The sequence below is a fragment of the Pyxicephalus adspersus genome, chromosome 8, assembly GCF_032062135.1.
Source record: "Pyxicephalus adspersus chromosome 8, UCB_Pads_2.0, whole genome shotgun sequence".
Taxonomy (NCBI): Eukaryota; Metazoa; Chordata; class Amphibia; order Anura; family Pyxicephalidae; genus Pyxicephalus; species Pyxicephalus adspersus.
The window spans coordinates 41,008,025-41,035,241 of NC_092865.1; the positions used below are offsets into that span (position 1 = coordinate 41,008,025).

The 27,217-nt window shown below is 37.1% G+C and overlaps 1 protein-coding gene across 1 annotated transcript in view; it reads left to right on the forward strand.

The window, feature by feature from the left end:
* The window catches only part of OLFML2B (olfactomedin like 2B), a 92,373-nt gene that overhangs the window by 18,035 nt on the left and 47,121 nt on the right, over positions 1–27,217 (forward strand). The gene's annotated exons all lie outside the window — the stretch shown is intronic.

Consider the following 27,217-nt stretch of genomic DNA (forward strand, 5'->3'; position numbering starts at 1 on the left):
TTCAGGCTTGTTTGGCACATTGTAAGTGAACTCTTACATGGCATTGTAGGTGCTTAATATTTGTTTGCAAATAAGTCTGTATTTCAGATAAGGTGACATGAGGGTTCTTCTGTGCATTTCAACAAAATTCCTTGGCAGGTGTTGCAGAAGTTTCAGTTGGTCTACCTGACAGTGGTTTGGTAACAATAACACCCATTTTCAAAGCTCTTTATCCTTTTCCTAATTTGTACAATTGAAGAACCTTTTCTTGCAGGTCAGTTAACATTTCTTTTCTCTGACCCCATGACTTGACATACAGCTCTGAATTAAATTAAATTGACTATTTTACACGGATATTTAATAAAATGAAATACATGTCTGGACTCTCTTTATTACCCTTAACTGGAACACAGAAAATCATATTTTCTGAACCACGGCCTATATTTTACATATTTTGCCAGTATACATAACCTTTTAGGCACAACTGTATACTATGTATGTATATATATATATATATATATATATATTTGCTTAGCTGATGTATTTGGCTTTTTCATTGTTTTGGTGCATAGTAGAGCAAATATTACTGTGAGTTAATCACAGGGATCAGCTGCAGTCTCTCCTACTCAGTTGACAGTTGATAGCTTGGATTGTTTATTGCTCTTTCATCATTCATTCCTTCTTGAGTAAATAATTTGCTGTGGTATACATAATAGTAATTCTATTTGTTTTTGTTTGCCTTTAGAAAGGGAATATAGTTTTCAAAACCATCAACCTTTTCTCCTTTGAAATTCATCAGAGGTTTACAACTTCTGGGCTCCTGATAACTTTTAGTACACAGAGTTCTTCTAAAATCAAGACAGAAATGTGAATACTTGTACTACATCCAGTACACCTCTAGGCCCCTTAGGAGGCAAAAGTTGAAACCTTGTTTGGAATCTCTTTTAGGAAGATAAAAGCTGGAATTAAATGCAGACTTTTGTTCACATCTGGGAAGCGTCACCAATAAAACAGTGGTGTTCTTTAGGTAGCTGTGTTGCTCTTTTTGTGCTGTTTGTGTGAGTGTCTATTAGGAGGGGAATTACCTTGTGCAAGCAGAATAAAGGTGCAGATTGGAAGGCAAAAAAGAAGCAAGGAAACTGTTGTCATCAGTAACAGAACTATTCATCTTGAAGCTGTAGATTGAGTTGGCAAAAATCTATATTTTGGTATTAATATCAAATGTTTGATGGCTGGCCAGTATAAAGACAGATTTCAACCAACTAACTAACTGGATAAAAAAAGATTAGTTTTAGATAGATATATCTAATGTATATATCTATACAGAGAATGCCTTCTTCTTCTTTGTATTTGTACCAGGTTCTAGTACAATAAATTGGTACAGATTCCCTTGCCCTTTGCCTGACTCATATGTAACACATAAAACAGCCTATCTTATCAAACGCAAACATAACATTCATATGGAAATAGCATTTTCAGAAAAAAAAGTTAGAATGGTATTCTGCATATGTATGTGTATGACAATTTTCTTAATGAATTAATCAGCAAGAGGTTATGTTAAAGAAAGGGACTTTTAGATATACAGCTCCTATTACCTGCTGGAACATAGATGCAAGCATTTTCAGATCAGATGTCCATGAAATTTCTACATCAGAGCCACAAATAAAATACAATATTGTTCTTTCTGGCGCAACCCTAAAGCATTGTTTTTTTCTTGAAATTAGTAATAAATATCACACTAGTTGTTTTCTATGCAAGGTTTTGTTACATTAAATTTGTTAATGTGTTTACAATGGTTTTGCTTCCAGTAACATCCACGATGAAGTCATGCTGCACTGTTTGAGTCTCCAGTTCTTTTTTAAGAGTGAGCTTTAGTAATAAGTAACAGGCTGTAGCCATAGCAGCTTAGTGTCAACAAATCTGTTCATTTAGCTCCGCTCTTCTTTGTTTCTGAACCTTTGTGTTTTCTAAGTTGTAATAGAGGGCTTCAGCTATTTGTACAGATCATGGATTGAATCAGTTCTCCACCACAGAATACTGATTCACTTGACTGTAAAAATTCGACTTTTAAGTAATTTTACAAGTCAGCATAAATGCATTCCTGACATAACATTACGGAACAATTAAAGGGGAATGGGGTTGGGGGCATCATTTGGTGTGTGCTATAGATGTTGTAATTGAAAAAAAAACATATATTTTTAAAAGTTATTTAATGAAACACTTATATGTGTTTATTTTATTGTGGTGGTTCAAACTTTAAAAACTGTTTTATTTTTATTGTTAGAATAGTAATGCTATAATGGTAGGATGATTTGCTTAGTACCCAAGGACTACAAGTCCTTTGGCCTTTCTAGATGACTGAACGGACAAAGATTCTGGCTGTAGCTGACATGGGGCATGACGGGTATTATAGATGAGAGGAGGACAGAAATGTGGTCAGGTCCATTCAATATATGGTAGCTTAGTACTGCTGTTGGGTCCCTAACAACTGCAACAAGGAAGAGAAATGTTAGATGTGGAGGAATTCCTATTTAGTGGCAGAGTCAATTCCAATTTGTATCAAAACCTTTTTCAACCCCCAGATCAGAAATCAGAATTTAAGTAATCTATGTTCCAATCCAACATTATAGAATGTGCCAGACAATAACATTTGTCAGCCAAAGCGGCTACCATACTATGGCAGCTGTCATCACCTGGCGGCTGGATTTGCTTGGCACCAATATGCCTGTCATCTTGTTGCTGGATTGTGAAGCTGTCATCGGATTATGATTGAAATAGTGCAGACAACATTGCATAGAAAAACCTTACAAATTTTGTTTTTGTAATTGAAATGTCCTTTGTAACCCTTAGTAAACACTAGACTGCAGTGCAATGGTAAAAATTTATAAAACAGTAGCAGAAAACACACCCACACAACAGCACACTACAATGTGCAGCATGGACAATACCTTTAAAAGGCTAGTGACCTTTACTAATGCAGTATAATGAAAATTGTCCATAGAACCAAAATAGTAGAGACTGGGTAACATTTACAGGTATGTTATGCAAGTCATGACAACCACATTCAAGAAAAGAAACTTTAATATTATTCTTACAATAAAAAGAATGTGTCAGTACAATATAAAATGCCAGTTTCAACACTTTGTTGAAGCGTTATAAGGGAACTAAAATATAAAAATAAAAAGCTGCAACCAGGCAGGTCTTTATGCATTAAAATAAATGTACCTGCCTGGGCCCAATTTTTAGGGTTGCAACATTTTCCCCAGCTCTTCCCCTGGAATGGCCTAATATTTCATTCAGTTGGCATATCCTTGCATCATACACTGCACAGTGCACTTTTATAAAGAAGATGGAGAACAGGCAGGTAAGTATGTCACTTCTGCAAAAAAAAAAATCATGCTTAGTTGCAGTTTTTAATTGCAGATTTATATTTCCCCTTTGGGAAATGGTCTGCTACCCCCTGCAATGTTCCTACACTAATATTGATGGCCTTATTGGCACGCAAAGTTGTAGCGCGTAAAGGCACTTAAGTTCTTGACGCCCTCAGGAATTGTCAAAACAAGTATCTTACAGTAGTCAAGGAATTAGAGCATCAGGGTAGCTGAAATGTCATTTATAACTATGTCTAGGCAAAATCAACCCGATTGATTAAAGCTCTCCTAGGCTGGAGAAGTTACAATTTTATCAGTCACGCTGGGTGATCCAGTAAACCTGGAATGGATTTCTTCAAAGTAATTTGCTATTTGCTAGCAAATGTTATAAAATTATAGACCATATCCGCTCTAGGTTTGCTGGATCACTCAGCTTCACTGATGAAACTGTATTCTCTCCAGCCTTGGAGAGCTTTAATAAATCAGGGCCAATGTCTGATGATACAGCTTGGAAAATGTTTTGATACATTTAATGATATTCTGACTGTGTCACAAAGAATCTCATTACCACTTTGAAGGGAAGTGGTGTTTAGTTAGTCAGAGATAAAATGGATGACATCTGGGATTAATGCGTAATCCAAGTTTTGCAAATGCTGAACGGATAGCTGAAGACACTTATGACAAAAATAATGTTGACATTCTGGTCCATGAAATACAAATATTTAAAACAGACTTTGGAGGTGTTACTACAAAGGAAATATTAAAAAAAAAGATTGTTAAAATTCTGTTGTATTTGTTATGCAAATGTGTTTAATCCTTTGATTGTTCATCACACAAATAACATCATCACACTGGGGAACAATTTTGAACAAATTTTTGGTTGACTTCAATTTTTAAGCTTATTTACACTAAAATAGGTATGCTGATTCTGCAGTTAGTTTTCTTCTATGACGTCAGGTTTTTTCTCTACTGCTTATATTAATGCGATTACTGTAGCGTGTAATTGTATAGGCTATTTATTTACATGCAAGACAGTGTGGTCAGAGGATGTGCGCTGCTCTACATAGTGAATAAGCAACATTTATTTTTCTATTTACATACGTATTTCCTTTCTTTCAGATCATGTCTGGCTCTGCTGTCATAAGTGCCTAAACAACCCTGATTCATTTTGGTATATCTGTGGCAGTTTTACCATTCCCAGTCAAAGGGCAAACATCAGCACATTTGTAGAGCAAACCTTTTTGGCATATTTAAAAGGTAAACTTCGGGATTAAGATAACTCTTGGGCTTCTCATAAGGTGTGCAAACAGTGTGTTGAGGGTTTACAGATGTGGACAAAGGGAACACGTGATAAGATGCCATTTGGTATACCTATGGTTTGGCGAGAGCCAGGAGAACATTTCAGTGACTGTTACTTTTGTATAGTGAAAACTTCAAGATATAACGAGAAAAACCAATGAATTATACAGTATCCTAGTCTACCATCCGCTATACACCCAGTGGCTCATTCAGATGAAATCCCAGTGCCAGTTTTCGTTACACTACCCTCTCTTGAAGAACATGATTATGATGATGAACTAGGTGACAACAATGATGAAGAGTTTGAAACTGAAGAGGACTCTGTTCGTAAGGGATTTGATCAGCATGAGTTGAGTGATTTGGCACATGATTTGGGACTTATCAAGAAAGCATCAAGACTGCGTGAGAAAAACACTTGAAAAAGGAACGAAGATATCGTACTTTCGAACCAGAGAAATTGCATTTCTGCAGAACTTTAGAACTGACAGTGACTTTGTGTATTGCCATAACATACCTGGTTTAATGGAGGAATTGGGAATTCCAATCTATAACTCAACTGAGTGGCGACTGTTCAGCAATAGCTCAAAGCGGAGCTTAAAGTGTGTCCTCCTTCACAATGGCAATATATTTGGGTCAGTCCCAATTGGCCATTCATTTTCTCTTTGTGAAGAATATGCAGATATAAAGAGTCATTGAGTTGTTGCAATATCACCAACACAATTGGGTCATCTGTGTGGACCTTAAAAAGGTATGCTTCCTTCTTGATCAGCAAGGCGGATACACCAATTATCCCTGTTATCTGTGCATGTGGGACAGCAGAGCTCATGAGAGGCATTGGGTGGAAAGGAATTGGCCTCCAAGGATCTGCCCTAAAACCAGGTGATCCAAACATTCTACAAGAGCCACTTGTTGATAGAAAGAATATTATATTCTTGCCTCTGCACATGAAACTGGGTCTGATGAAGCAGTTCGTTAAAGTTTTGCCAACTAAAGGAGACTGTTTCAAGTACCTCATTTTGGCATTTCCTAGCCTGTCATTTGAAAAAATAAAGGCCAGTGTGTTTGTCCACAGATTCGGCAGCTTATCAAAAATGAACCATTCTTCAGGACAATGTCAGAAGTCGAAAAGAATGCTTGGTTATCATTCAAAGCCAGTGTCAAGGACTTTCTTAGAAACACGCAAGCAAATAATTACACAGAAATTGTCCAGAAACTCTTGGAGAGCTACAAAAGGCTTGGTTGCAATATGAGCATTCTTATACGCCGAAAAATATGGTACATAAGATGGCTGACTATTGTTGAAGCATCCGGCGGGATTGTCCTAACACTGAACATTCCAGGAAAAGCTATAAGCGTAAATTTTTACCTTTACCTGCTTACCTGATTCATTTTCAAATGTTTTACTGTAAAAAAAAATTGTCATAGAGTAACAATAAATCCTTTGTATGAACAAAAGAAATTTAAATAAACAGTACATTAAAGTTATTATTTCATTATTTTTTCATTGTATGTAAAATTTGTTTGTTTTTTGAAAAAAATGAAGGGTACCCTGTATCATAAAAACTGGATGTGATAGCAAAAACCTGGGGTGATTTCTGGATTCACCACCCAAAAATTAGTAAAAAACAAGTTTCCGATCTAACTCTAATGAGCTAGGGATAGAGGTTGGGATGTGCCACTTTGGGGTAGAGGAGAGGAAATTGAAGGCTGTGATTAGAGAGTTCTTCTAGTTGCCTGAGATTATTACTCTATACCAGTTTTTCCTAACCTTTTTTCAACATCTGGGAACCCTTGAAATAACTTTTAGGTCTGCAGGGAACCCCTGCTATACTTACTAAAGCTCACAGTAATTAGTGTGGTGCTCAGTAGAAAGAATGCCTTTTACATTGCTGGCCAATGGGATAGTTGGTGTCATTTAAATTGACCCTGGGCACAAATTGCTTATTTCTCAAAAAAAACCCGAACAGACTCTGGAGGAACCCTAGAGTTCCACTGAACCCTGGTTTAGAAACACTGCTCTAGAAGGTCATGATGATAGCCAGCCTACTTATGGGCTTACACGTGCAAATAGGCATGTCAGACTGCTACCCTTGCTGCAGATGGTATATAAAAAATTAACAACAAAGACAAGCCTATTTATTACTGTATACAGCCTGACTGCATTACAGTAAAAAAATGCAGATGGTTCATCTGGGCTTTAAACATATGCTAGACCTCCTCTAGGAATTCCTAACCAAGAGACATATGTCTAACTTTTGTACCAAGTACTTTGGTATTTAATTAAAAAAATAACATATAGCTATGCTATAAATCATACATTAAATTTCTTTACCTGAATTTCAAATCATGTCTCATACTATGTGCTACATAAATAATAATATTTTACTAATGCACTATGTCATCTCAATTTGCTGGAGAGAGCTGGAGAATGTGTTGTCTCTCTTTCATAGGTGCTGCCATCTTACTTTCTGAAAATTCTAAAAATTATATTTCCTGCATAGCCTATCTGACACTTATTTCTGACTCTAAAGGGTTACTTTTTTCTTTATGTCCCAGAGACAAAAATGTAAAAAAGTTCGGGTACACTTTAAAATCTTTAATTCTATTTACTTTTGAAGAGCTCTAATACTTGATTATTTTTTGCTATTTATCTTGAGGGGTTTTGACACTGGGTAAAGGATGAATGACCAGTAGACATAATAACTTTGGAAAATCCTTCAGCTTAAATGAACCCCTGTTAAAGTAGATATATAAGGAGTCATTGTGAAATGCCCCTTATATTTGGTGATCAGTGTGAAAAATTGCCCCCTACAGTGGTGGTAAGAATGCTTCCCCTATAGACCTCTAAAATGATTATTAGTGTCATGCATATGGATTTGCCAAGTGGCACTGTACCCAGAACTTTACAGGCAATGCATCAGAAAGGACCACAGCTGACCCCCAGTAATCTCTGAAGGAACCTTAGGGTTCCACAGGAATCTGCTTGAGAGTCTAACAGGTAGCACATGTTTTTGTAATTATGGATCTTGCAGGATATCCTTATAAAAGACCATGGCTCAAAATGATATATATAGTATTACCGATAGATGTGCAGTTTTACCAGAGAAGTTTGTTTTCACAAAGAAATCCCATGTGTCAAGATATATGCCATTCTACCACAGTGAAGTTCATGTTGCCAAGACAAGTATTGCTGTACCAATAAATATAACATACACTGCCACTTTGCCCTGCCAAGGTGTCATTTAGTTAAATTTGTGATGGTAAGGCACATGGGAACAGGCAATTACATACTAATCAACAACATATTAATATCCAAGCCATACCAAATTTATGATTAAATTGATAAAGTAATTGTGTTAATAAAGGAATCTTTAACAACAATCTTTATACATTTTTGGCCAAATTTAGAGTACTTAACCACGCAAACACAAAAGCACAAGGCCAGTGCCAGATTTCGATTCAAACAGGTACTAAACCATATGAAGCTTGAAGGCCTCTTGTTCAAAAGTAACATCAGAAGGTGTTGCAAAGGTGTGCAACAAAACAAGAATTTGTGTCACTACCAAAATAAAAACATATTGTATATATGCCTTTTTACCTATGTAATAGCATGGCATTGAAAGCGAGGAATTATAGCAATAAAGCAATTATTAGCAATTAACCAAGCCATGAGGTCAAAGGAACTGCCTAAAAGCATAGTGGCCTTCATATTCTTTAAATGTAAAAAGTTCTGCACAACCAGGACCCTTCCAAGAGCTGGTCACCTGTCCAAATGTAGGAATTGAGAGAGAAGAGCCCTATTGGGAAGGGTGACCAAAGACTTGATGGTCACTCCAACTCAGCTCCAGAGGTTCTCTGTGAAGAAGTTCCAGAAATACAGAGTGACTAGATGAAAACCTTCCCTTAGTGCATCACACATGAAACCCAGCCATGCCAGGAGTTTGCAAAAACGCACCCAAGGGACTGGGAGGAACAAGATTCTCTGGTCTGATAAAATGAAGTTTGAACTGTTTGACCTCAATTATAAAGGTTATGTCTAGAGCAAACCCGGCAGCGCTCATTACCTGCCCTACCTGCCCAATACCATCCCAACAGTGAACCATGGTGGCGGTAGCATCATGCTGTGGGGATGTTTTATAGCAACAGGGACCGGGAGACTGGTCAAGGTAAAGGTAAAGCTGAATGGAGCAAAATACAGAGGTATCCTCAATGTAAACCTGTTCCACAGTGCTCAAGCCCTGACCTGAACCCTACTGAACATCTTTGGAGAGGCTTGAAAATTGCTCTTGATGATATTCTCATCCAACCTGACTGAGCTTGAGAGGATTTGCAAAAAAGAATGTCAGAAAATCTCCCAATCCAGGTGTGCAAAGCTTTTTGCATTATATTAAAAAGACTTGAGGCTTTAATTGCTTCCAAAGGTGCTTCAACTAAGTACTAAGTAAAGTGTCTGTATACTTGAGGTGGTACCTATCTTTAAAAAGGGAGCAAAATCATTATCAAACAACTATAGACCGGTAAGTTTAAAACTGCTTACACGCTTGCAGTTCTTGTCGTTGGAAAGGATCTTTTATGATCCGCATGATGCATGAACGAGTGCTGTACTTACAGCACTCTTCTTCTCTATGGAGAGGGGAGAGGGGGGAGGGGGTGACGGAGCAGCACACTGCTGCATGCTCTCCTCCTTTCCTTAGGATCACTCGTCTTTCAGCGTCCGTGGATCTGCCAGGAAAATAATAGTGTAATATAAGTGATAGAATGGTCTCAAGAAAGTTAGACCGCATCCAGAGATTAGTGTTTAATGATTCCTACTCTGAATGGTCTAAGGCAGCGGTCGCCAACCGGTGGTCCGCGAACCACTGGTGGTCCACGGGAATATTTTGGTGGTCAGGAGCGAGGTCAGAAGAAGGACCCCACTGGGGGGGTGAACCAGACAGAGCTGTGGACCATGTCCCCCGCACAAATCCCATATCTGAGCCTGCGATGGGAGAATGGGTGGGTTTTGTCATCCTGACGTCACTAAAGGGAAAGTTTTTAAGGTTGGCAACCACTGGTCTAAGGTTATTAGTGGTGTACCCCAGGGTTCCGTGCTGGTATCTTTACTGTTTAACATATTTATATGATATAGAGTTTGCAATTAAAAGTACAATTTTCTGTGTCTGCAGATGACACCAAACTATGTATTAGAATTAAGTCCATACAGGATGTCTATAATCTACAAGCAGACCTGGATGTACTTTTCGATTGGGCAATTTAGTGGCAAATCAAATTTATTATTGAGAAATGTAAAGTTATACACATAAGAGCTAAGAAAATGCATGCTTCATACTGTCTAGGGGGGAGTCAAAAATGGAAAAGGATCTGGGGGTTCCGGTAGATCATAGACTTAATAACAGCATGCAATGCCAAGCTGCAATATCTAAAGCTAACAAAGTACTTTACTGTAATAAAAAAGGAATAGACTGCAGAGATGGAGACATAATCCTGCCCCTGTACAAAGCATTGGTCAGACCACATCTGGAATATGCAGTCCTGTTTAAGGCACCAGTTCACAAAAAGGACATTGGAGAGATTACAATCTATTTAAATCATGGCAAACCCAAAGCAAAAAATTGAAGTTACTTTTCCTTACTACATGGTCGATATAACTGGCAAGCAAACATTTGAATATTTATTGGTGGGCAACAACACTGGTGACAGATACAGATGAACCTCAAACTTCAAAAATATAATCTATCAAGAATCCCAGATGATTTCCACAAACACTTTTAAAAAAAAGTAAATCCATGAAGCCCCACAAAGCAATGCAGAATACATACCTCCTGATAACCAGGCACTTGTGTTTTTTAGCTAGGAGCTGAACCTGCAGCAAGCTACATGCTGGTTACCAGTGGAAGCACATGCAAGGCGTTCTAACCACGGTGCCAGCATCAAGCGTAATACCAAGGGTTCATACCAAGGGAACCACAGGTTTCCTGAAAATGTGATAACTCACAGGCAACAAGCACAAACAGACTAAGCATTTAAACCTATTCACATATAATGTAACCAGCGTCACCACTATGTATTTTTTAACTGAAATGGCACCATTCACACAAGCCTTCCTCAAGTCTTAAATTTAAAAATGTATAATTTGCTACCATACTCAGAGAGGAGTGTAATAGAACTTTACATACAGATAGCTTCTTTAAAGGGGAAGATTTTAAAAATTTGTTTTAATAAAAAATGGTGCCCTCAATATTTACAGAATTAATATAGTTTTTGATGGAAGAAGCTGTAGTGCAATACCTTTTGTTCCTAGCATCTAGGAATGGCTGTCCATTATTCTCGACCCAATTTAAAGGTCAGAAGGACGTATACATAGGTGTGTTTTGATTTGTTTATATTATCCAACACCCTTACTGGCAATTCTCATGGGCAATCCCTTTTTTTTTGAAGGCAAAGTCTCCCAAACTTTAATCTATTGTATAATATCTCAGGATTAAATTATAAACTGATAGACATTAGATTTGGCAGGGTGAGGGTTTACCATACTCTTAGATAAGATAATGTCTTCAAAGACTTCAGAACATTTTACCATATGCATGTTTAGTGTCTAATTGTCTCCTAATTACAAATACCCACTCATTCACTGCTTCTGAAGTTATGGGAAATGTATAAGAACTGTCTTTGAGCAGGTTAATTGGAATTGGAAACATATGCTGCATCTCCTACATGTGTATTGAAAAGAACTTCAGACCAGGCTAGTTAGAACATGTTGCTGGTACAAAGTCTAGTTAGGCTTTCTGAAGCTCCCACATAAACAACTAAGTTTATTATTGTCCTGTAATTGTAGGGACGGACTCCTATCTGTTTATGGTCAAATTATGTCAGGTATCTATAGCTGCGAGATTGTAATTCAATTGTATTATTAACTGACTTGAATTTTAAGGAACATTTTGGGAATTTTTTATTGTATTGTTCCTCCTTCTCTCCACACAGTGGAGTTTGGTACACAGCCCCAAAGTACATAACCCTTAAAAAACAACATTCATGTTTATATTTACAGTTAAATCGTCATTGATAGGCATTGAGGAAATAGGAAACTCCCTACCTGGATGGAGATGTTTCAATCATCTGAAGGAAAACCCTATACTTGGTTTTGTGGTCCCTCATGCTACCCTGGTTTCCCACAATGCTAATAGGGTACTCCCTTTGGGATGCAAAACAATAAAGTGTTGATGGCATTGATATAGTTACATCCCAAAACCAGTGCCCCATTATCTTGATGAGATCCTAGGTGGCATTAAGGTCTACAATATTAGGCATGTAGTGTCTTATACCATTATTGGAAAGGGTTAGGTTGGTGTTACCACAGAAGAGGATATCCTACAAAGAGGTTATCAAAATCATAAATCATGTTGAATAATTGATTAAGTAGAATAAATTACTAATTATAAGCTGCAGCTTGAAATAAAAATAATATTGAAAAGTTATTATTTGTTATAGGTGTAAGCCTCTGCTTTGGGTGGAAACAATAGTTTCCTTGTGAAGAGTATAGCTGTTTTATGGATAGTGAAGGTGGCATTGACCATTTCTCCTCCTGGGTGCTTGCGATGTAAACCAAAAGAAAGGTCTGTTGGATTTCAGATATAAAACTTTTTAAAGTAGTGAAGTACTATGTAAGTGCAATTGAAATGATGTATTTTATTTTATCTTGATTGAATTATAGATGTCCGGATGTGATTAATAGGTCATTATAATTATTTGTAGCTGTGATAACCCTCCCATTATAGGTTCTGAATAAAACATGGGACTAATTTGACTAATATATTCATATTAGTCATAATATAATATAAATATTAATAATAATAAAATAATAATAATAATTGAAGATGTTATATCGGTTTTCTTAAACAAATTATGCTTTTTTGCATGTTATATTGGGGTGCCTTTAAATTCTTGTAAGAGTCTCTCAATTTGGGCTTAACAAATTATACAGTTGTGTGGGGAAGTTGCACCTCCAACATTGTACTTCTACCTTACATTAATTATTGTGTTAGGCCGCAGAAAGTTTATGCTACAAACAGCATGAATGAATCGGAGATTGCAAAAATTATTTTAAAGTCCTAAGTCATGATTGTCATTTCTGAGGGACAATTGGGCTATTGGCCCAGACAGCTAATTAGAAGATTAGATGATTCAGAACCAGAGACCTTTACACAAGCATAGGTAAATGATCTTGTTTGTGATCTAAATCTCTCCAAAGACAAAGCAGAATTTCTTGCTTCAAGGCTTAAACAGAAGCACTTGCTTGCAAAGGGTGTAACTGTAACTCACTACAGAAAACTAAACCATAACTTGACAATGTTCTTCGCTAGTGATGGCTCACTGTGCTACTGTCATGAGATAAATTAACTCTTTAACAATTGGTCACAAGAGCATGTTCCAAGTGAATGGCGTATCTTCATTGATTTCTCTTAAATAAGCTTGAAAGCAATCTTACTGCATAATAGTAATTCCAAACCAAGTTTACTGATTGGCCATTCCATTAACCTAAAGGAGTCCTATGACAACATGAAGTTACTACTTGAAGCAATCTAGTATAAACACACCAGTGGAACATCTGTGGGGATCTGAAGGTCAATGGCTTGCTGACGGGAATGCAAGCCGGTTTCACAAAATATTGCTGTTTTCTATGCCCGTGGGACAGCCGATCTATGGGAGATCTTTATGTAAAGCGTGATTGGCTACCAAGAGATGCCTATAAGCCTGGAACAAGCAGTGTCAAGTTTCTGCCTCTGGTTGATCCACATAAAATGTTTCTACCACCTCTCCATATCAAGTTAGGTTTGATGGAGAACCTTGTAAAAGCCATGGGTAAATCAAACTCTATGGGTTTTCAGTACCTTGTTCAGAAGTTTCCAAACACAAGCACTGCAAAAATTAGGAAGGGATATTTAGGGGGCCACAGATTAAGTCTGTTTTGCAGGATGATGTTTTCAAACAATCTCTCCCAGCAGCTGAGCTAGAAGCCTGGGATGTATTCAAGTGGCTGTGTGAAAATTTCCTGGGCAGCCATAAGTCTCCTGCATACAAGGAAGGAGTTCAGAATCTGCTTGATTCATACAACAAACTGGCTTGTCACATTTCATTAAAAATAAATTTCTTGCACTCACATCTAGAATTCTTCTCGGAAAATCTATGGTGAGTGACGAACAAAAAGAATGTTTTCACCAGGACATTCAGTTATTGGAGCACCGCTACCAAGGTTTCTGGAATGAAAGTATGATGGCTGACTACTGCTGGATGCTGTACCGCCACAATCCAGACAAGGAGTACACAGGAAAATGATTTTCTAAGCATTTCTGAAGAAACAATGGTACCTGACTGACACTGTTCAGTAGAACTATACCACAGTGTGGCTTATTTTACTTCACACTGAAAATGTATTAACATTCACTTTAATGGTGCTTACGTTTTATTACAAAATACATGCACGTACAATGTTAACTATATGAGTACTGTACACGTTAGGGAAAAACTCCTCGAAAAACTGATATATAAAAAATTGCTGTGGTTTCTGATGAATATCAAAACTATTTTTTGTTGACTTGTGTAATTTAAGGGCCTTTAAATAGAAAAGCATTTTCCCTGTACCCCTTTTATTAGAGTATCCACCATGAAATGCCTTCCACAATTGCTTCCTTGGTTTAATAACTGGTGTCTGATTGGCCATTGTGTCTGTTTAATAAGTAGGATGGGATCAGAGAACATTACTGAGGCTGCTGCTTGCTGTAAGAAACATAAATATATGTGTAACATTCTACAAATAGTATCTATGTAACCCTTACCAATGACTGTCTGATTGCTATGGTTGATTTTAATGGCCATGCATAACTCTTCCAGCTAGGGCACACTCAAGCATGTCTCTACCATCATCAAACATCACATACATTTTATTTTGTGCACATGAAACAGTACATATACAATAAAGTTTTTCCTGATCTTTCACCTAAATGGGTTTAATATTGTTTGCTGCCACATTGGCTTTATTCTGGAATATCCATTTTGTCTGCAACTTGCCCTAACCTACTTTTGTTATGACTTGTCTCCCCCATTACTATTGTCATTTAGGCATCCCTTTAAAGCCTAAAATGCATGATTAAATCCAGATAAAGCAGTGCTTGAACCTATTCAACATTAAAACCTGAACATAGTAACTCCAGAATTCATGTGCTATGTAATTTTAAAACTATGTAACCCAGTTAATGAAGATAAAAATACTGTGTTATATGTCAATTCATAGGTATTTATTAGATTTTCATTGGCCTGTCACTTCTCTCATTCCAATTATTATCCTCCCTCAGTGAATCATCTGCTTACTGGAATATTTTCTACAAGATGATGGCTTGACGAATTTTAAACAGGTATAGATAGCTAAAACGTCTAATTTATTAAATGGGACTATGAAAAAGAACCTTCTACTTTACATCTTGCTGCAACTTTCGAATTTTGGCAAGATGGATGGCTATCAGGTAGGTGATGAATGCTTATTGCGGACAGGACATCACCTGTCCTTTTCTGCAATGATGCCCTGCCTGATCCAAAATTTTTAAAAGTGGAACTTTAGTTCATCATCTGAAAACAAAATGTAATAACCCAGCATGATCTTCATAAAATATATTAGAATCTTCAAATGCCAGCATCTGTAATGCCTAACATGCATTCACTGCAGTAACAGAGCTAACATAATTACACCAGAGAAACCTTACTGATAAAGTCTGTGGTTACTTGCAATATTGGTAATGTAATATTAATACTGGAATGTCCCTGTGGAGATTGGTTTGTTGGCAGAGAAGGACAAAAGCTAAAAATCCAAGATCAAAACTTTCTTCCAGACACCCACCCATATCAATTGCATCTTCATGTTGCTTGCCATTATCCTCTTTATCTGGTTTTATGTTTTGCATATGCCAATTCTAAACCCTTTCTTTGGTATCTATTCTCTAGCATTCTTAATCAGAGTAAAAGAAAACTAAATAGTTTTATACAGTTTGATTAATCTTCTTTCCAAGATCCAACATTTGTAATTGTCAACAGGGACCTCGAAATGAAGTATCCAGTCAAAAAGGACTATATTATAATTTGCAATGTAATGTTATTATGTAACGCATGGTATTTAACTAGGGATATTATGATAACCTGATGTATTTTCAAAGGTATACCAACCAAATGTATAACCAGCAAGCTAGTTTTGGGAATGGGTTAGGAAAGAGGATTGTCATATTTTTGTGCAAATGTGGAATGTGTCATGTAAAACTTTATTTTCCTGAGTGCATACTAAGTACACTTGTACAATTAATATAATACCAAAATTATGTTATGAAGAGAATCCAAACCTAGTATAGATGACACTACATCACTAGATCTAGTCTATTAAGAACAAAATACTACTGACATTGAGGCCTTGGAGAGTGCAAAATGTTTTAATAAGGTCCTTAGAAATCTGTGATACATATGAGACAGACCAAGTGGTCCTTTTTTAGGATAGACCTCAGTTAGTTCCAAGCATGTTCAAATTTATTTACTGTTAACTGATACGTTACTGTTCCAAGCATCCCACCTTGGAAAAAATACATAAAGAGCTTCAGATACCTAGAAAAATGGTTGCAATTGAATGTGTGACTGTGAATTCAATTGAAATCGTCTTTCTATTTAAGCTTAGGATCAAAATTTCAGAATAAGTTTGGCACCATGACACACTATGAAACGTGTCAGAAATGCTTGTCTCCAAACCATGTGTCAGTTCCTCAATTATGTTTCTGCTAACCATTATGTACTAAAGATAAAACAGCTAATACCGCCCATGTGTCTGGAAGATAACAGCTGTATCTCTTTGTTGTTTTCTGTACAAATGTTTGGCTTTTAAATGTAGTATGCCTAACAAAGAGACCTAACATTTCAAAGGCTTAGATATTTGTCCTTTCATTAATAGATAATGTGGTACAACATTCTGTTCCTAAATTGCAGCTGAGAAGTGACAGAATATGATTAGCTGCTTTCATCACAGTACATGTGATTTCATAGCATTACTTGGCCCATTCAGCCATAGCTATATAAGGGCTTCATGGTCAATACAACCTAGTGTGATGTTTTGTCATATAAAATATAATAATAAAGTGAGGTCTCAGCAGTATATACATTATAATAGTAACAAAATATTAAATCATTCTAACCCACAGTGAGGGTATAAATATGACACAACTCACACTAACCATTATCTCTCAGACCTTAGGATAAACAAATGTCTTGGTTTGCCACCAAACCAAGTTGTAACTAAGCTAAAATAAGGAAAATGATGGAAATACTGAAACAAGTAGCTAGGAAATAGGAAAGGGTGAGTAGGGGCAAAAGGACAAGAAGTTTGACCTAATATCTCCAGCCACTCATTCCTGTTGGTCCTGTCTGGTCCATAAGAGTGTTTAGCCACTCAGACAGCTCCCCAATTTCTCCCATTTTATTCTGTCTGTATAGAATGGGAGAAGGAACATAAAAATAGATTATAAGAAATCAGAGAAAATATGAGATTATAAGACAATGGTACCTAATCAAGTCAAATACACATAATTACGTTTTTTTTTTTGCAAAACAATTTCTAGCCTAATTTTTAAACCATTTGATCTGCGGTTTACTAAATCCTATGTGTATGGAGGGCACATGGGAACTTAAGAAACTGAGCACCTTTTTGCCCAATGTATTTCACAAGTAATAACTAGAGACATTTATTACATTACATTAAAAAATTCCACCTGGGGTATTTTGAGTGGGCTGTCTTGATAACCATGGTTAAGTGTCTTCCATTCAAATAGTTAGCTATATAAGGCTGAAAAGGCAATAGTTGTTGAACAAATTAGTGATATACCAAATCTGTAAGGCAACCCCCCCCCCCACTATGTTATGTTGTTTTGTATTTATGTACTATGTATTATGTGTTTTATGTCTTTTGTCAATATTTAGAACTAATTTAAGTTTCCTACATTTGTTCTCTCCTCTTCTTTGTGCTTCACATGAATATGTGATGAACCAGTGGAAGTGTGAACTGATGAGTGTATACAGTGAGCACAAATGTCACACATTGCACAGCCATTTACCCACTGCATTTCACACAAGTAGAGCTGTTTAATGCATATCCAGAAATAGGAGAATCTACATTATAATGATTGCCATTATAAATACAGATTTGTAAATAACATCTTTTTGAACATTTATATGTTAATTAACTTAAACAATTTTTAATGGATTAATGTCAGAGCAGATTTAAAAAAAATGAGAGTGTATGTATAACCATAATCTTTGGTTAGATAGAGTTTGGAAGGAATAAAACCCCAACCAATTTATTTTTATTTCTTCACATTCTTTTCCCTAAACACAATTGGAAGTTAGATGTAATTTCCCAAAGTTGGGGCGATTCTCTTCTTACACAGTTGTCCTCAAAACAAGTGTCCCCGTTGGAGGATTTCTCCTATATCTTAAGATAATAAATTCTTTGTTGCCTATATTTACACTTTAATTCATAGTTAGCAATGATACAAGTCACACTGCCCATCAATAAGAATTCAACCATCCTTGAAATCAGGCTGCTGTGCTTCTAAAGGTACAAAAGGAATGCTTCTAAGATACCACTACATTCACATGATCAACCAGCATAAAGCTGTTTAACCCAGTATGCAAGATAAACTCTGTGTATATTGCTGATAGGACAAACACAAAGGGTGAATAAAGTGTGTTTTGGAGGGAGTCTTTAATTTAGTTGGAAAACCTAAATTATTGGCAGTGAAAGAAAACTAACAGGTCATTTTACTGTTCCATACCAGTTACTGTATTGTAAGCCTACTTTCCTACAAGCCAGCCAAAAAGGGAGTACACATTCTCTGTGATGACTATTCTTCAATTTGTTTCTTTTATTTCATAAAATCATCAGATAGAAATACTTGGTTAGTGTACATTTAGTAAAATATACAATTTTCATGGAAGAATGTTCCAATACATTTCCCAGCTTTGCAGGAAAAAAAATGTAAAACCACGGTTGGTTTTTGCCTATGCATGATGTCATCAGGAAAAATTACCTACTTGTACTTCAGCCACAGCTATTAAACTATATATAGATAATGACAAGGAATGTTTTTTTTTCCTTTACTGAATACTCATTGGTTTCTGGAAGTTTTGTTTCCTTCTCTTGGCTTGAAAGCAATCAGATAATCAAGAGCAGTTGAGAAGCCACGTCAGTTATATTTTGCAGCTGTTCTGTGCTAGAAAAAGGCACAACTGTACATATACATTTCAGGATATTGGAAACATTCTTGTACTAGCTGACTTTTTCTATTTATGTCGATACTAACAGACTGTGTAATAATCACATACAGTTTCATAATGCCAGAGGTGTGAGATACTTGTACATGGCCATGTGAACTTTTTAGATACATAGTTTCAATATTTAGGTTAAATGACAAATTAACATATGTTTTACTCAGTAGTGCAATTAATGATTCTCAAACCTTCTGTAAAGGTTTGTCCAAAATACAGCCTGTGGGCCACAATCTGGTCTAGCAAGCTGTTTTGCTTTACCTATTGCTCGCACTCCGCATTCTAAGAGATACTCCGAGTTACATGCATAAAGCTCAGGATGGGAAGGGGAGGAGCTTCTGTCACTCAAGTAATGGGAAAAGGCTGCCATAGGCTGCTTCATTTGGAAGGGGCAGTGTACACACCAGGCAGACAAGTTCCTGTAAGTAAGGGACCTAAAGGGTAGTGGAGAATTTGATCTCACACGGGTGGGGTACATATTAAGGGGGAACAGGAAAGAGAGGGCAATGGGGGTATACCAAAAGCCAATGAAGAGAGGGAGTACAGGCAAAAGAGGAAAAAGATACAGCTGTGTATAGAAAGGGTATTTTTACTTAGTGTTTGATAAGTGTTACAGAGAACCATTCTATTTACAAATTAAATCAGAAGGAGCATGAAAGAATTAAAGTTTTTTAAATCAGTGGTCGCCAACCTTTTGGGACCTACAGACCACTAAATGCACGGAATCTGGACTGCGCATGCACTGGGAGGTGTGTGTCACTCAAAGAGGAAGACACTTCCCCCATAGTGACGTCATGATACCAGAACCCGTCCACTCTCCCATTGCAGGTCTGAGCCTGTGACGGGAGAGTGGGTGGTTGTGTCCATACGAGGGACATGGTCTGCGGCGAAAGCCGCGGACCACTGGCTGTCGACCGCTGTTTTAAAAGGTGTGTAAAGATTTGTAAAATTTGTGGACTCTGTTAAAATAATTAATTATGGTTAAATATGATTGTTTTAATTTTTAGCAATACAGAACTGTGCTCTGTTATATTTTGCAACATTTGGTGTCATGTGATTAAAGTAACTTGGCCCTGCAGGTATTGAAAAATATGCAGTCTAGCTCCTTGATGAATGTAGAACATTCTGGATTGTTTCAAGTTTAGGTTCTCCCTTTGAGTAATTGGTTGGCTGATTCTTGTTACCAAAGAAATCTTCTAGTTCGAGACAAGAGGGAATCACTGACAGTATGTATTTGTCTTATGACCAATCAGTGGATTTGGTGCCCATTGAGGCAGAGATGCTATTAGGTAAGTATGTGGAGAATTAGAGGGTGGGATTTCTCACCATGGAGAGTTAGAGATTACAGGGGCCAAAAAGCCCGGAGCCTTTGCCCCAGTTTACCTGGGAGACCTGGATCTTGGACTGCTGAGAAGGGGAGTGAGAAACCTCCCGTGGTCAGGGAATTTCTGATACTTAGAGGAGAATCTGTGGGAGTATGATGACACACTGGAGGTTGCTATAAAGACAGGAGCCCTGTCTATAAAAGCATGTGCCTTGAATTCAGATTTTTGCAACAATAGGTGGTGCAATCCATTTGGGAGATTCTAAACAAATTACAGATTACAGGTGCTAATTCACAAATTTTTTTTCTGCTTCACTGTAGAAAAAATCTACAACTGCTGCTTGTTGATTGATTGACAGAAACAACTTTGAGGATAAACTATTTTTTTGTTTTAAAGGCAACTTATAATTGTACAGTTTTACCTCCACTTTTCTTTTACAGCAATTTTACAGGGTGTTTAAATTTTACAGTCCGAATAGGAATTAGCCAGAAGGATCAGCATGGATTATAAGATTATAAACCACAGCAGTATGGGCCGTTCTCATAGATTTACCAGTCAGTGCTGGTTTGCTATTTCCTATGTAGGGTTTATTCTGCGCTATTTAATGTTATCAGCATTCTTCTTAAACAATCAAGCTCTTTATAAATACAGGGAGAAATACTTCTTCTGGCCAATACATACAAACAACATGATGGGATCTCATCTACAACTGTTGTTGAACTTGTGAAAATAGAAAAACTCTGAATTAAATAATGCACAACAACTATTCTATCTCAATCGTTTATTTGCAAATTCTGTACCAGGCTATTATGTGAAACATTTTCGCTTTGCCAAATCCCAAAAAAAATTACATCAATAGCATTTCCAAATTCCTCATTTGAACTTTCCTCCTCATAAAATTTGATCTTGTTAGACACGGACTCCTTTTTATAAACATGCTGATTCTATTATTACATTGTGCTCTATTATTCATTGTTTTATCATCTCCTTCAAATTATGCTCAACAAAATTCAGGCTTACTGGTATAAAGTTTTCAGTGCTAACTTTTTTCCTTTCCAGTGGTGGAATTGTGTGTTCTATGCCAGTGTTTCTGGAAAATATCAGTTAAAAAATTTAATTATTTTGGCACATGTGGATGTCCACCTCAGCTAGGTGCAATGTTTAGGTGTAATTGCACCTAATTCTGTGTTAGGCTAGTAACATTGAATAGGGAGAAATAAAGTATATCTAAAGTTTTTTCTGTTAGTTTTTTTTAATCTATTGTTGTTCCTGTTTACATGTGTAAAGCATTCCTCTCTCTTTATGTCCTGTTGATCATTGCATTGTCACCTGATTTAAATAGATGAAACATTACGAAGGAAAGTTGAGAACTCTTACAGTTCCTATTTTTCTGGTGAGAAACATCTAAGATTTCCTTCATTTTGAAGAGATTTACTCTACAGACCCCTGCAGACATCATATTTCTGTCATTGGAAACAATCTTTCATGATCGTTTCCAGTGACAAAAATTAACAAGCTCTCCACACAGAGCATTGTTCTGTTCTATAGAGAGGGAAAATGAGCCCAATAGTTGTTTCAACTTGAGTATTCTTCAATATGCAAGGGCAGATTCATGAAAGACATTGGGGTACTGCTGTACACATGCTAGAATTTCACCCGAGATGAGCATGATTGTTCTCAGGTGACAATATTTGGTGTATGTACATAGCTAAACTGTCGTGCAAGGACAGAAAGTGAAGGTATTTCTGACCAACAAGAAACAGAAAGCAGACAATGAATAAATAAAAATGTAAAATGAAACAACCACCTGACAGTTTTATAACATTTCCCTACTCTAGCACAAAAATAAGTTTGGCCTTGATGTATACTTTTCTCCTTTTCACTTATATTATCTGGTATCCGACACTTTTTTGGTAAGACCAAAGTAACCTAAGGAAATACGAGTGTTCTCCCTTGTAGTGCTTCCGGTTATTGCACCCTCAGTTGTCTCCATCCTGGATGGCTAAGATGTCAGGCAGTAGACCCATCAGAAGGTTCTGAAAGATTTCAGTCAATGGTGGTCTGAATAATAAGTATTTTTAAATGTTAAAGCAGTACATTTAAAAATACTTATTTTAAATTTCCTGCCTCGTTCCGTCTCCAGCCGCGCAGTCCGGCCCCCCAACCACATCATCGCACGTTCCATGCCGGTCCGGCATATACAACCCCTGGCCTCGTGTCCCAAATGTTCAGTCACAGATGCCGGGCAGGCATCGCCAGGCTCCACAGATGCTGAACGGGCATCACCAGGGTAAGCTGATGCCAGGCATCACTGGAGGATGCCATGGGCATCTCTGGAGGATGGCACAGGCACTGCTGGAGGGCACGGGGGGCACATGGGGACCAGGTAAGCTTTAAAACTCCCTTGCAATTCTACCCCGAGTGTGGCTAATGGTTACCACTTCTGGTACTGAAAAAAACCCTGAGCCACACTTGAGAATACCACCAGGGAGACTAAGGTACTCAGATAAGATTCGGGCCCAAAATAAAACAGCCTGACACCACCGATAAATTATAAGGTAAAAAAAGGATTTATAGTGATAAAATAAATCCCTCAAACTACAGGTAAACTCTACAGTTGGATTCACATCTGTGCATTGTGAAGTGCCGCAACACATGTGCTTTAGGGTTGTCCTATTTTAAATACAAATATAAGAACATATTGTGAGAACTATTTCTGAACAGTATGAGAACATCGTAGTTTAATGAGAATATCAACAAGCAATGTCAGTAGTATTGGCTTTTGAGCAAATAAAGAAAAATTTTAAACAAAAAAATAACAAAATGACTACTAACAAATACAAACATGAATTAAAAAAATAAATAGTCAATAAAATACTCAAACAAAATCTATATTGAAAGTATGTGAAAGCTCAGTTGCTGGTTCCCTGTATAATCTACTGACTTCAATATTTTTAATTCACTGATTTAAAACAAACATACAGTTTAAGAGTTCCCACTTTTTAATCTGCATTCTTTTTCAGTCAGTGACAGTGAAAGTGCTCAAACCAAAGAAAGCCAGACAACAAGTTGTCTTTGAAAGAGACTAGCAATTCGGACATGATCTTCGACCAATGAATTGCTGGGCCGGGATATATAGTCCTGTGCACAAGTGGTTGAGTTAATAATTTTGGGCATGCACAAAGGAAGCTGAGATTGCCGAGTATCCTGAAAACCAAAGCTGACGCTGCTCATGCACATTTCTTTTTGCCAGAAACACGGAGCGATCAAGCAGGTAGGAGGGATTATTGCAGAAGGGACATCGCCTTTACCTCTGCAATAATAACCTGCCTGACTGTGCATTCTTAAAAGTGTAACTTTAGTCTACATAAATTATTTACATGTCATGAGCTTCAGCAACAGTATTTAAACCTTTTACCTTTTATAGATGAGAAACAGTAATTGAGTTCCATTAGTTATGCCATTACATCATCAGCTTGCTGTAGAGAGAAGTAAAATATATCCCTTGTCATTGTTCCCTTCATCCTCACTAACTCAGGCTGCATGTGGCTGCTCTGTTTGTGCTCTGATACATTTTTCTACTGGAAAGTCAGTGAGTTTGATTTCACCAAGACTGGGGAAGATAGACTATCATGGGATAACCTGCCTAATCTGACAAACCTGGAACAGATTTTTAAAAAGTAATTTGCAATACTGAACTAGATCCATTGCGGGTTTACTGGATCCCTGGTTATCCCATGATGGTGTATCTTCTTCAATCTTGTAGAGCTTTAGTAAAGCGGGCCCAGTTGGTGAAGCAGCAACGGATTTGAGTTACAAAAGTGGGGTAGACTTCTTTGAGAGCGATTCACAGACAGCAGTATTCAAACTGAGCTGTGTAAGATGATGCGAGTGGACGCGCGCACTCGAGTCCCGGACCGCGGTAATCCGCGATCGCGGGTCGCGCGTATTATCGCGCTTCCCGCGATCGCGGATTTCAATGATGAATCAGGGGCAGTGAGTTTGATTTCACCAAGACTGGGGAAGATAGACTATCATGGGATAACCTGCCTAATCTGACAAACCTGGAATAGATTTTTAAAAAGTAATTTGCAATACTGAACTAGATCCATTGCGGGTTTACTGGATCCCTGGTTATCCCATGATGGTGTATCTTCTTCAATCTTTTAGAGCTTTAGTAAAGCGGGCCCAGATGGTGAAGCAGCAACGGATTTGAGTTACAAAAGTGGGGTAGACTTCTTTGAGAGCGATTCACAGACAGCAGTATTCAAACTGAGCTGTGTAAGATATGCACAACCTTCCAAAAATGTAACTGTTGTATAGACATCAGGTCTCTATAACTGTCATCTCTGCCCAGTATTAGCAAGTGGGACATAGGCAAAGTAAGAAAGTAGAGTTTCTACAAGTAACATTCTGCCAGGTTCCTCAATTGGCAGGTAAACTGTCAACCGATGTGGGTATAAAGGTTGGGTATAAAAGGTGCATCAACCAAAGGCTGTCTTTGCAAGCAGTGATGGGTTATGGCTCGCCATTTTGTTCTGAACGCTGTGAGAGAATTCTCTGTCATGTAAAAATCATTGTTTCTCAGTTTAAGATAGCAAAAATATTGGTTTGTCACCATCTACAGTTAATACAATTGTGAAAAGTGTCAGGGATTCTGGAACATTTTTGTGTGAAAAGACAGGGACTGCTGCTGAATGTACATGACCTTCAAGCCCTTAGGTAGCATTGCATTAAAAACCATCATGCTACTGTGATGGACATGGGCCACATGGGTTCAGCATTGTCGTTTTACACATTCCACTGCTGCGTCAAAAAATATTCCCCTAAAAAGGTAAAATGCAAAGAGGAAGCCATACAATAATATAGTGCAGAAACAATAATGAGTTCTCTAAGCCCAAGCTCTACGATGGAAATGTGTTCTGTGGTCCAATGAGTCCACTTTTTAGCTTGGTTTTGGAAAGTGGGTTGTTGGATTGAAAAAGACCATCCAGAATGCTATCAACAAAAGGGTGCAAAAACCAACATCTGTGATGGTATGGGAGTACATTAGTTTCCATGGCATGGGGAATCCCTACATATCTGAAGGCACTTCTATTGCAGAGGTTTACAATGGAATTTAATAGAGACATTTGCTCCCATCAAGCTGACAACGTCATGTATATTTCAGCAGGACAATGTTGGGTGTCATTCTGCACAAATTGCAAAAGTGTGACTTTGTGGACATGTGCAAGGAAAGCTCATATCTGGCCTTTGTACCCTTGTGCTTGGTATTTGTTACATGTAATGCTTTCTAAATCATTGTCTAAAGTTTTTCCAATTCAGCAAACAGTAAAAGGATGTGACATCAGACTATTGAGCATCTCAAATCTGTGTGCTTTACTGGCCTCCCTGCAATCCAGATCTGACTTGTCATCATGGCATGGACAATCAGACAACGTCAACCATGGACTGTTGAGCAGCTCAAATCTTGTATACAGAGAGAATGGCCAAAAATTTCTCTTGAAAAATGGCAACAATTAATTCCCCCAGTTCTCAAAACATTAAGAAGTGTAAAAAAAATAAAAGGTAGTGTGACCCATTGATAAACTTGCCTCCTTTTCAACTTTTTGGAGTGTGTTTCAGGCATCAATTTATATATTTGTTTATGTTTACAAATATAGCTGTTTATTGGTGAAAATCTTTTCTTTATTGTTTTGCCTGTTAAATAAAGGTTTAAGTAAATTACCAACTTTAGAATTTATTTTTTATTGCTCTTTTAAAAAGTCCCCCAACTTTTTTGGAAATAGGGCTTGCCTTAAATAAATGGCTGTGGCCTCCTTGAAACAATGTCATTATTATATAAAGGCATTCTTCTGAATACTGTGATAGGTTTTAGAAGTAATAAACACCTATATGTGTTGCACTTACTCATTCAACATGAAAACATATATATGTTAGAATGTTTTAGTGCAATTGTAAATCACTAGTTCCAAAACATAATGCTGGTCTGTGACTAAGCTATGAAAATTTCAGTGCAAGGACAACTCATATCTGGCTTTTGGATCCTTGTGCTTAGTATTTGTTACACTTAACCCTTTCTAAATCAACGCCTAAAGGTTTTCCAATTTTGCAAACAGTAAAAGGATATAACATCAGTACTCCAAAGGGCAAATATATATATATACATTGTTACAGATTAAAATCTCTCCTTTGATGATTCTGCCTTGGTGCTGGCATAATAAGGAAGTCATATTTTACATGGGAGAAAGTCAAAACCTTCTGTATTTATTTTTGATGACAGACTTACTGAAAACTGGGATATTTTTGATAAAAAAAATTCCTGTAAATTGCTCTTCATTCTTGTAATCCTTGTACAGCATGGGAAGCAGCATTCCAACAGAAGCCTCGGTAGCACATCTGAACCACAGTTCTACATGTTTCCAAAATGCTGACTTCAGCATCCCCATTCCCTTTAGCAGACTGGGAATACCCTGTGTGTGGTTAACCAGTTCGTAAACATTGCCAGATTTTGAAAAGACAATAGAGAGATCCAAGTTTATTCAAAAGACCATTAAAGCCAATGATTGTTTCTTAAGTCAGCACAATATCCAAAATGCTGTACCTCCAAGGAGAAAATAATATGGTGCCTTAATAAAATAAAACATGTTTGGTTTGCTCTTTAATTTGCAGAGAAATGCTTACTGAATAGTACTGATATTATACAGAAGAGGTTTATAAAACATTATACGTTGTAATTATTTCCTCAAACATCTCATTTGTGCACAGCATAAATATTCCATTATAATGTCTAGATTTTTTCTCTTTATATACAAGTTACTGTATACAAATCATTTTAAACTGAAGCAGAAAATAACTAGTTATGTAGCAAAATAGTTCAGACCTATAACTCTGCAA